The sequence below is a fragment of the Diuraphis noxia genome, unplaced genomic scaffold (genome assembly GCF_037042655.1).
Source record: "Diuraphis noxia isolate RWA-SAM2 unplaced genomic scaffold, SU_Dnox_SAM2 contig0003, whole genome shotgun sequence".
NCBI lineage: Eukaryota > Metazoa > Arthropoda > Insecta > Hemiptera > Aphididae > Diuraphis > Diuraphis noxia.
In genome coordinates this window covers 73,574,505-73,588,199 of record NW_028301713.1, presented here as the reverse complement: position 1 = coordinate 73,588,199, position 13,695 = coordinate 73,574,505, and positions in this window count along the sequence as shown.

The window sequence follows — 13,695 nt, the reverse complement described above, 5'->3', positions numbered from 1 at the left end:
TACAATTTCAATGCACAATCTCCCAGAAGTCAAATACATATTATTCTATTCGCATCCAAAAACAACCGCATGCTAATTATAAAACTCAACAGTCTTTAAAAAAATATATATATATTTAGGTTCTCATAAAAATTTATCATTGTTGAAATATCACGATTTCCCATTACAACTGCAGTGTGTAACATATTAAATAATAATTAAAAATAAAATATAACCATATTATATAGTAAAACTTATAATATTGCATGGATGGTCGGGTGAATGAATTATTTGGATTAAATAGAGATGAAAAATAATTTTTCGAAGATATTAGGAACCATAATACATATTATAAAAGACATTCAGCACTCGGACAGTGCGATTTTCAATATTGAACCCTTCCGATAAAATACAAACAAATAGGTTAATATAAATGAATTAATTTATAAAAATAAATTATCCATTGTTCAATAGTAGGTATATGGCAACTGGTAAACGCATATCTACCAATACCGTTATAATATACATGTAATCCCATAAAAAAAATATATTACCAAATTGTGTACCTACGTCAGGTATTGAGATTTACACGGGTTTTCAACAGAATTATTTATTCGTCTTTCGTGTGCTGTATGTACCTACCAACCTACCTATATAATATGATAAATTTGGATTTATAATATATAATATCAAATATATTATATATGTCTCAGACCGAACTATATAATATTATTATCATTATGATTGATGATAATGTTGTACTTACTTTTTTTATTATTATTTTAATTCGTTTTTGCAGCCGACGAGGGCAAGAATGTGCAAATCGAACAAATATTAGTACAATCGAACGTGTATACTTAATAAGTCGTATATTATGTTGTTATTTTCTCCGGGGCGCGGTGATAATATAATAATAATCGAGTATTTACGGTATAATAATATGGAGTGTGGCTTCGTTGTCATACATAATACGTAGCCCATTAGTCCTTATAATAATAACTACGACGTGTCATTTGCGTATAATTGACACTTATAACAGTGATGTGCATATAATGTATACATATAATATAAGTCTAATGATATTATGTACACATATATATATAAATATCTAGTGTGTTATTAAATCACACGAGGGACATGGTTCGCTACTCTCTGCTCTCTCGTACATCACCCTCCCCTTCTTCGTAAAATGTTACCACATTAGACACTATACCTCCAACGTTGCAAAAACCACCCCGAAAAGCATTTGGTATATACTATTGTTGGTTTTATTGTATTGTATTTTTATTTTTTTAATTTCCACTACATAACCATTTGATGCGGTAGGGGTGGTGGCCTATATATATTTTATCATACATTTGTAACCCATTACGTCGGCAATAAAATAAATCGTAGGGTGTGTGTGTGTGTGTGTACTATACGTCATATATATCGCATGTCCCGAGGCTCCGGCAATCGGTGTCCGATTACACACGAGTATATTATGGCATGTACGAGTATATATATATATGTGTGTGTGTGTGTGTGTATGTGTGTGTATGTGTACATAGTATTGGCGGTCGTTAGAGACGGTGGCGACGACGATTGCTGCTGCTCAGCCAGATAATATCGCGGACTTTGAGCGTTAGGTCGGCGAATAAATACAATAATATAATAGCAGCGCCGGGGCAACAGGGGTGGCGTCGCAGAGGAGGGTCTCGGGTTGCGCGTCCCTTTTAATGGAAACACAAGCTGCGGCAATCCCCTTTTGTTTCAACCCAGCCGCCGCCGCCCTACACCACCCCCGAACTGTATACGCGAGCACTAATTGTTTTACACGCCTGGCTTATGGCAGCTGATAATGTCAGTGATTCTCGAAAAACAAATAAAAGGCATCGGCCACTTGACTACCGGGTTCCCGTGTCAACAAAAACCACACACGCACACACATACACCGTACGTATATTATATAGTACTGCAGACTCCTGTGCTCTCCGTATGTTCTGTAGTATTACTTTTTTCATTTCTTTTTTTTTCACTCTCTCTCTCTCTTTCTCTATTTTCGTCTTACTCATTCGTCTCTTATCGCAAGCTTCTTTCGTCTCCTTTGCTTTATTCTTGTATTTATTTTTTTCTTATTCCATCACACTCCACAACACCCAATCTTTAGAGCCATTCGAATTTCACGTCTTCATGCTCAGCTTCCACTGCGTTCGCTGCGGCACTGCAGTGTTCGGTCCGGTGTATTTACCTATTTCTTCGTCTCTCTCTCTCATACACACACGCACACCCCCCTTTCTGTTCGTCATTCCCGCGGGCGTACACACGCCCCACCATGTGTTTACCCGTTACAAACGAAAACTTTTTAACCTGCAGCACTCAGCGGATTTCGAAGACAAACAGCTCGAGATCGGAAAGCGAAATAAAAACTCGACAATTCGACAACAATGACTATTTTATTACCCCGTGTGCATGTATGTGGTGGTGTTTGTGGTGTATGTTTGTGAGGTGCGCGCGATTGTGCGTGGGCACTCAACGTTAAAAGGATGACTCATATATATAAGTGGTAATCCTACGAGCGTACATGTATGAGCATGATTTGGTCGTCGTCTAGACGCAAGACAATTTCTTTGATATTCTCGACTCTTGTCCTATGTAAACAAAATTAAATCGATTAAATATTTTAATACCTACAACAAGAGAGCTGTTTATAAACAGACATTTAAAATGTAGGTAATACATTTTTAAAAGAACAAGTTTTTTTTAAATCATTATTTTAACTGTAGTCGTATAGGTAAAAGCGTAAAAAATAAAACTCGTATGAATTGAGTATACTGATCCACGAATATATGGTACACATTGTTTAAATAAAATCAAAGAGTTTTCTCGAAAAACGCCTTTTTACGATACATCATTCAACATATAGATATGCAGGTGCATTAAAATATACATTACTTGTACTTTGTAGCTGAAGTTAAAATGTGTGTATATAATTCACTTATTCGGTATACAATGTAGTAGCTAAACTAATTTGGAAATATAGGGAGTACCTAAAAAGTCTTAAAATTCAATGTTAAAATATCAAAATATAGGTGCGTATAAGTATAGCCTGCCTTACACGGTGAGGTACCTATATAGTGTAGCGATTTACTTTTTAAAAGTCCAATTTACAATTTAACAACAGTAATTTCAAATTGAACTGATTACTTATTGTTGTATACATTTATGAAATTTTCTATTCAAAAATAAATGTACATATTAAATGAATAATCAAATTACACACATCATTACATAGGTTATAGACTTATATGGTTGTATAAGGAGTAAGGACTACAAAATATAATATATTCTAATTTAAAACATATGAAACATTGAACAAGATAAATGTTTAATGATTGTCATTCCTTATTTTCAGATTTTGCATAATCAATAAAAATTGCTTTTTATCTCCGGTTACCTTGTATAAGTTTGGAAAAGATTTAGTTAAAAAAAAAATTATTCCATAAAATGGAAACAACCATAACGATTAACTTTTGAACATTTGAAACAAGTAAATCACATGTCATTCACAAGTATGAACATATCAGTCTTAGGGCCATTCTTGTAATATTCGGTTAAAGTTAACTCACAGTTACAGTTAACCGACAGAGATCTGTCGGTAAAAATTCCACTAACCCGTCGGTTAACCGTTAACGGACTCTTAATCGGGCATTGTAAGAATTGGCCTTAATAGGTATATCAACGTAGTTGGTAGGTACCTATATAATGCATGTAAATTAATAAACATACCGTATGCTGTATTGAAATAAATCCATAGTTAAATAATGATTATTATGCAGATTTATATATATTTAAACATTTTATTGATTATTATATTTTTTTTTCTTATGCACGTGTTTTTTTTTCTAATTTCTAATTTAATATTGTTCTAAATATTTTATTATTTGAAAGTTCATTATCGACGCCTTATAACCATATCAACTAATATGGTAAGTGTATAATATTTGGCAATTAATTTTATAGAGGTAATAATTTTGTAGTATAAATATAGAACGATTTCTAAGGGGAACATAATATATATCCCATGAAATATTTCTTTAAATATCATAATTAATAATAGATAACATATTATCGGATATAACTATTAATTTGAATACGTATTTATCGAGGGAACATAACCTAACCTCCATGATGACCCATATGTATGTGTTTATGGTATAAATAAATATAAATGTCTTAAAGAATGCGTAATATAATATATTAGTTTATTTTCGTCAAGATAAATCATAGGGGTAATACCTCATAAATATTAACTTATATTTTAAATATGTCATATATAGTACCTATATAAAACATGTTTATTATTATATAATATTATATACAATAAGTTACAAAATGTATACATTTCAATATTTTTTTTAAGAAGGACATTTTATGAAGTACTATATTATGCACTATATTATATATTGTGCGCAATTAATTTGACCATGGTATAAAATGTATTATGAATATTATGTTATGAATATAATTGTGATGAATTTGAATACATTTTTCTAGTTCGATAAAAAATCTATTAATTTTGTAAATATACCCCGAGACCACGTATTGGTTAAACCAAAATTATTCAATTACGAAAAAATAAATAAGACGAATGAATGTTTTTCTTTAATAAAGTTGTGATTTGGAGATCAAAAAAATAAGTTCAGAAAAAACCATGGTCGAGGACAACAACTACGCGGTGAACGTGGTAGTCTAATGTGTATATATATATATATATATAAATAATATGCATCTGTATTTAGTTTCCACATAATAGTAATAAATAATAATATACCTATATTATGATATTATATGCACTGTTGCGAACTTAGGCTTCTGTTGTTTAGGGGACCACGAGGACGACTGGCTCTTTTGTGTGCTTAGTGATTCAGCGTTATATTATATTATTATTATTTTATTATGTGTGACAGAGCCCACCGATGCAGTAGACCCTACGGCAGTTGACTGTTCGATTCAAGTGAAATACTTGTGTAGTTGTGTGTACGTCGTACGTGTATCTATACGTTTATATAATATATTTATTGTATTAAATAATATGGTATCTACCAGTGTTATATTTTATTGTATATTATTATAGTCTCCACACGCTCTTATAAAGTTCTCTGGGATAGGTTATGTGTAGACTTTAGATTCTTAAGAGATAACAAAGCCATGTGTATGCATAAAAAATTATAGATGAATTACCACAGACTTCGACTGAGATGAAAAGGAATAGGTACTTTATAGCGCCTTTTGGGAATTAGAGTATGATTATATGAATCTACTAATTTTAAAATATCCAAGTATTTATTATATTGTCTTCTAAAGTTAATCTTTTAGTTTTAAATGAGTACCTAATCATTGTCTAATGCCAGTGAGATCGAGGGCGTACCCAAGGGGAGGGTTTTCGGGTCTGGACTCCCCCCCCCATGGATTGACAGGATTTAAAATTCATAAGGTGCAAACCACTGATTGCGTAATATGGTTGATATTGTATATTTACATTAGGTATTATTATCGGTATCTCCTGTTCGTTTGGCAACACCTACCAAATGTGTGATGAAGACTTATTTCCAAATGTGTACAAGTTATTAAAAATAGTTTGTATTTTACCTGTAACAACATCTTTAAAAAGACTTAAAACTTATTCAAAAAGTACTATGCCTGATAATAGACTCAATGTTTTAGCCATATCAAGTATCCATAGAGAAGAACTTACAACTCCTGAAGAAGTTATTGAACAGATTTTTAAAAAAAATAGAAGACTAAAATTTCAAACTATTAAAAATTATATTTTAATACATCAAGTTACATTTCAATTGTAAGATTACGGTGTTATGCTTATTTCTTTTACCATTTAAAGAGTTTATGAATAAACATTTTTGTTGGTTTTTTAATGATATCATTTTTTTATACTTTTTACATGTTAAAAAAATTTGGACCTCCATTTGAAAAATTCCAGGGTACGCCCCTGAGTGAGATTGCCAATCTACCAGCTCAACGCGTGGCCAAAATATTCAATGTTTTTATTTTTACTATTTCAAAAGTACGTTTTAAACCGATTTAATGAATAAAAACATATTTTTCTTCCAGTAGCTGTTGTCACTGGTAGTATAATAATTAATAAATATTATTAACAATTTAAATTTAAAATAGATATTAGTATATTATGCACTTAATTTATGATATATTTAGAAGTATTTTTTAATGGAACTTCTATCATGGGTAATTATAGCCAGCTCCTCCCACCCACCCAGCTGTCTCACCATAATATCAGTCAACAGAATAACGATTAACCGGCAAAGTTTATTTGGATAAATGTGAACAAATTGCAATTCATTTGCGTACACTATTGAGGATATATTATATCTGAAGTAGCAGCAGCAGTAGTGCAACGTTTGTATTTTTAGGTTTACCTACTACTCACCGAGGAGGACATGATGATGTACTGCTTATATAGTGGTTTGGAATGAGAGGGTTGTTGAGGGAGATAAGTAGGAAAACGGTAAGACTTTTGAGGTGGAGAATGATGATGAGAAATCACTACGAGAAACATCATCGGCTGACGCTGCAGACGTAGTTCGCAGGAGCCAGGAGGGAGTTGCTGTTCGTTTGGGGTCGGTTGTCCGGTGTGCGGTGATCTTGCGCGTCCGCGAGAGGCGGCTTTTTCGCACCGGGACACAAATCGGTCGATTGAATAATACACCTTTGACCGACGCAAACCGCTATGCCACTCTTCGAACACAATAATAATAATACGCATAATATACAATATATATTTTAATATAGCTCGACACAATACGCATGGTACAGAGCGCATTATATTATATTATTATGGTTTATACACAACAAAACATGGCGTATTTTGGCATTTTGCACTCACTTTTACTGCAGCGGCGACGCTGGTCACGTTTGTCGCTACATATTATATTATTTTATTTGTTTACTCGAACGATTAATGTTTATTTGCTTACGGCGGTCCTCGTGACATCGTTGCTGTGCGTATAATATTATAACAATGTACAGCTCGTGTGTGTGTGTGTGTGAAAGAGAGAGAACGAACATGTAAGTACTTACCTTATACTCAATAAAACGATCATCGCCAAAGTCCTAAACCATTTTAAAGTACATAATATTGCGGCACGCTGTAATATTTTATTATTATGCGTATTATAATAGTATGCATTTTGATGAATCTTTCCGACTGTGATAAAATCGATTTGTGTTTATGCAGAGTTCTGTATCCGACTGAAGCAGCTGCAGCTGAACAGACCATAATATTATAATATACTGCCATTTTGTTACCTTTGCGTGTAATAAATGCGTAAAGATTTTTATTTTCAACGATATTTCTAGTCTCGAGTACATTATAAACGAGCAAGATGAAATTAAAACGCGTCTACATATTTTTATTTTTTAATGTTGCACATGTGTTTTTATTAAGTAATTAAGAGTCACCGGTGTTCAATTGAACTACCTACTCTGTAAAATGAATGGGTCGATACTAAAATAGAGCATTGCCGATTTTTAATAAATTATATATATTACAGTAAGTGTAAACTGTAAAGTATGTAAATTATATAACATAATATATAGGTAATAATAGAAGAATTATTTTTCTGTAAAGTTATAGTAGATACCTATCTATGAAATATGCCATACTGACACTGTTATAGGATGTATATTGACAATATCATCGTTTAGGCGTATTAGTGAATAAAATTGCCATGTTTTTGCTATATAATAATTTTTTTTTTTTTTATTATATACACTCTCGGAAACTCGGGCCATTGGTCTTGGAGAAAAAATTATAAATTGCATATTATATTATGTACTAAATCTAAGTTTTAAATAAATTTTGGTTTGAAAATTGGCGGCTGTAATAAATAGGATGATATTGGTTATGAGATAATAATTAATATTATGGGTAATGGTGAAAAATGTCAAGTTCCTTTGAATAATATTTTTTGAATTACAACAAAATAACAAAAATCGTTATTTTTCGTATAAAATAAATATCTGATTTTATAAAATTTGGAATTTCAAATGACTATGACAATAATTCCATTGCGTACCTAGTATGTATTAGTATTTTTGATATTTTTAGGCTGTTGCAAGTACAACTTATGAGGACTTTTGAATTACATTTGTAAGCTTTTTTTAACATTTAAAACAAAAAAAACCAAAATTCAAAATGCTAAATAACTATAAATATTAAATTGCTTTAAATTAGTACAAATATTTTGAAAATTACATTATGTATGAAAAATGTTAATTTAAGTAATAGTGTAATGTTTCAAGTTTCTATACCGTTAATATTTTTTGAATGATGACAAAACAATAAAAATCGCTATAAAAATGTACAACAAACAAATATTTTAGTATTATTTTCTGTAAGTTTCTTTCATTATAGTAGAGTTTAAATATTAAAAATTACTAACAAAACAATATTATATAAGTATAACTAAGAATAATATTCTTTAAATTACGAATGTATTCCATTTTAATGTTATGTATGAAATGTAATATGTACAAGAACGTTTTGTAGTTTACAAATTTCTAAGTAAAATCTCCAAGAAATTCTTAAAAAGCAATAAAATTAAACGCAAAAACCTGTAATGTAAAAAATATTAAACTAACTGAGTTTGTTATTTCATAAGGTTCTGTCTTTTTCCACGAATCATTATATACAATATTTAATAACATATTATTATAGCGTGGAATTTAAATATATAATATACATATAATCTTATTTTATAAGGTTGATTGCAACTAATGCAATTCTTGATTACGATTTAAACACAATTTATTCCAGTCATCGAAAAATGAAATCTAATTTATTTAACAAATGCCGTACTAAACATATAAAAAATTTAAATTGTTATAATTTATACCAATTACAGCTATTGATGTTCCTACTACAATGTGTTTCGATTATGTAATGTATAATATAATATACGAGAGATAGACCGTAGGTAACTGATCGCCAATTGATAGCCAAGTATCACTAAAAATGACAAATTATTCTTATATCATCATTCATCACATATACTTATTTTCTTTATACATAGATTGTGACGATTGTGTATTTAGTACTATTTATTTATATTACATAAATAGAAAAAAAAACTTACAAAATATATGATACCTATTATCAGCTATACTATTTCTTACAATATCAACAATACTTATAAAATATTAATGATTAATCACTTTTTAAGGCTATCTGTTATTTTATTTCTATTCATAAATATCTGGATAATACAATAACATTAACTATAGAAGTCCCTGACCCAAATACTTCGATAAAAGTAAATTAATACATTTAAATCTATTTTATTTTTAAACTAGTTGTCTAGTAACTATACCTATATATAATGTTTTTTTAGTAAGTCGCATTTTCAAACATTTTTTTGTGAGGTATTTTTTTTTTTTATTGATCTTTAGAATACATCTCAGCAGCACATATATTATAGCAATAGTTACAAATTATTCATATTGTTATATTATATATATTACATATTTACAATTATATTAGCTTAATTAAATTGGTTGTTTGAAGAAATTTGATGACTATTTTGTTCTGAATCAGAAAAGAGTACATTTCAGAACTTCAGATCCGGGTTTGGTCCAAGTATTGTGTCCAGGGTTTGGGTCATGTTGAGGTTGTGACGAACTTGGTCATATAGTAGGCATTCCGTCATTAAATATGAGGTATTGTGCAAAAACCATATTGACAAAATATTTTATAATTTGTATTTATAATAACAAAACTGTCATAATTTTTTCAGTTCATTGTTGAATCGATGTTAAAAACCGTTGTTTAACTATAGGGAAAATAATGAGGTGGTATCCCGTTGCCTTCCTCATCGCAATGAAGTCGCCAGTTATACGGCTCCCACATCCGTCGACTTGTGTCCGGTGTGTAGCTGTTTTTACTATAACTCTATGCCCTATGGTTACCTGCACCTACACCCAGTATTGTAGAGGCTGCTGCCCCCCACCCCCCTACAAGTCCCTTTTAGTCGCCTCTTACGACAGGCAGGAACAACCGATGGCCTATTCTATCCCCGACCAACAGGGTAATTTTTTAAGCCACAAAAATAGTAGATATGCTTAAACGATTGTAGTTAGTTTGTATTTGTATAATAATATTATTAGCGTATTATTATGACATTGTATATATGTTTACAAAAAACAGTGCGCAAATTAAAGCAGTGGCGTACGCAGGATTATTCGATTTTTTTTTTTTGGGGGGGGGGGGGGGGGGGAGGGGCTTGAAAATAAAAAAATCATCTAACGATACTCAGAATTTTGATAATATCAGTTGAATAGTATAGTTACCTTTAATTTATATTTATAGACTATGGTTGTAATAATTAGGAACACATAATTTAGATATCATATTAAATCATATATAAATATTAAAACAAATAATAAAAAATACTATCAATGGGGGGAGCTTCAGCCAGTTAGCCCCGCCCCCAGGCGGCCAGGCCCCCTGCGTTCCGTACTGAATTAAAGTAATAAAGTAGTTATTAGGTAGCTAAAGAAAGTCTTGTTTGGGATAACATCATGAGTGATGTAAATAAAAGCCACGTCGACTACTGTTGACTCTTCCCGTACTGGCTTACCATTCTTAACCCTAGCGAAGCATAATATTATGAAAGTATTTTTCAGCCTCTAATATTGATATACTCACGTCGCTAGAAATAGTGTACAATATTAATGTGTACTAATACAGTGATCGAACTAATCCAAACGATGATGCAGAACAATAAGCGCAACTATATACTAGGCTTATTACCCCCCCCCCCAAAAAAAAAAAAAAAAAAAAAAGTAAAAGAAAAGAAGTCAAACCACTAATACCCAGAGCAACCTCAATATAAATTAATCATCAAACCCATATAATAATAATAATAATAATAATAATACCAATTGTAATAAATAAATAAATATAAATAAATCATTTAGCATAGGCGTATTATTTTCAGTAAAATTTTGTTCCTTCATGGTACGCACATATTCAATGAAATCATCACGCAATAGGCATAATTTCATAAGACATAAAAGTGTATGGTATACCAAAGACATTTTATAATTTTTACTCGTTTAACAAGATGTTTTAAGTTTAACCATCGAGGATAATTCTCATTACAAACTATATTATTCATGCAGTCTTATAGTTAAAACTTTAAAAGTATATTATTACGATGTACCTGTTGGTTAGGTAAATCCTATTTTTTTAAACTTTGTAAATTATATTCTATAATAATACGTTTAACTTCAAATTTTTTGATTGCCTCCACCTTTGTGAAATTTTGTGGGTGGTAATTTGTATAACATTCTTTTCAGTGTTTAGTTAACTTGCAAATATTAAATATTCTCTCGAATCCATTCTTATACGAATGAGTAACGATTACGATGATGCGACATTACACATTTCACATTTACACAATACGCAGTGCGTCAGTGCCTATTATTATCATACGCGCAAATAGGGGGGAGCTTGGGGGTATTAGCACCCCCCCATCAATTTTAAAACTAGCACTTTCAATAATAATGCACGTGCTTGTGTATCAAAAACTTCTTCTTTAAAAAAAAAAAATTAAAATGACAAAATGCAAAGCATAAGCATCACCCTTAGTTTTTATTAGTGAAATTGCACCCATGATTATTATAGTAGTTAGTTGTATACTTATAAACCCAACATCATAGTTTTACTCAATTTTTACGTACCTAATTTTTAAGTACTCAGAGTATTTTGTAGTTTTATCAACTATATAAACTCTTATTAGTACGTTGAACAAATTGATCGAAATATTTAATTACTTTGAAGCTATACGAAAATACTATACACATCATCCGAAATTAAAAAAGCTGCTAAAAAGTTACGTGCATGTAAATTTAAGACCCAGGTGATTATTTGATAATGAATGTGAACATTATAACTAAAGTTTATTATAGACATTAGAAGCCCTGAGCCGGCACTCGAAGCAGTGCCGTATTTACCAGTAAACACTATAAGCTAGTGCTTAGGGCGGCAAATAATTTTTAATATTACATTTTTACTAAAATAAATGCAACTTTAATTATAAAATGTTTTTAGACAAACGGGATTGTGCCGATTGTGGTAATATTTATATTTTATGTTTTTCAATTTCATAATCGTAGAGTTTATCGCTCTATTATGTTATATAATATGTATGGCAATAACTAATTGTTCAGCCGAGAGGTCTTTTTCTACGTTAAAACGTGTAAAAAATTATTTGAGAGCAAGTTTGGTAGGAGATAAACTAAATTCATTGAGTTTATTGGCAATTGAAACTACACTAGTGAACAAAATGGACTTCGATGCCAAAATAGATGATTTTGCGACTCAAAAGTCGCGCAGAAAGCCGATGAGTACTAGACATAATTAACTATTTAATTTTGAATATAATAATTAACTATTTAAGTATTTATTACTACCATGTTTTTTATCATTATATTTTTTATAACTAATTTTTTTATATGAATGTATATGTATGCATTTTTACAACAGCTGTATATTTTTATTTTTCATCATTAAAATTTTAAGTAATAAAGAAAAAATCAATAATTGTATGATTTAATAACATTTTTTAGACTAGAAAAATATTTATATTAAAAGGTGGCAATTTATTTTGTGCTTAAGGCGGCACAATGGTTAAATCCGGCACTGACTCGAAGGCAGCCAATATATTTGGATTCAGTGGCGTACGCAAGGGGGGAGGATGCTAACGGACTGACCCCCCCCCCCCCCCCAAATTTACCATATTATTTAAGAGTATTTGTTTTTATATTTAATATAGAACCTATCTTATAAATATCGTGTGTTTACCTAATTATTACAAGCATAGAATAAAAATATAAATTATAGCTATACCGCGCGTTGAACTGATTATATTATCAACAATCCGATAGTTTCGTTAGGTTAGCCAACATTTCGATAGTCATATATTATTTATAACCTTTTACAAATATTTTTCGCTATGTAATCTTATAATATTATTATTCATTATATTATTATCTCATGATTCTCACATAGACAATTAATAGGCATAGTCATTATCGTCATAAAATCGTACTTAAGATCAACCATGATATTGTAGAGGAACGTCAATGATGGCTTAGCATTAGCAAATATCAGTAAAAGAGAAGAAATGACCGGGCTTGAAGTTGTACAATAATTCGCAAAAACCTCACCTAAGCGACTACATTATTTAACTGGACAAAATAAAAATATATTTTATTGCTCATTATTTTTATGATTTTTTTCTTTATTTCATAAATTGAACTAAGATATATTGAACTACTATATGACTAAGAAAGTATCTACTTTATTTTTCAAACCTCATCTTGTGTGATTTTTTATTTTCAAGCCCCCTCCCTTATTGAAAAATTATGCGTACGTCACTGCTTGTGTTACTTTAATTGGCAATATTATATAATCGTTACGACTTCAGTCAATAAAGGTCTGTAGGACTTCAAGTATGGCGATCGGAGCTTGATGGTAGGCGTAACGATACCTTTGTCGTTTATGTCTTGTTCTTGACTCGTCAAAGTACGTATAGAACCTTAAAAAAAACAACCATAATTCGTTGAAGGCGCGATGCTCAAAGATAAGTCGTGCGCATTTGTAAAATCAGAAAATCACGAACTTCGGATGGATATAAC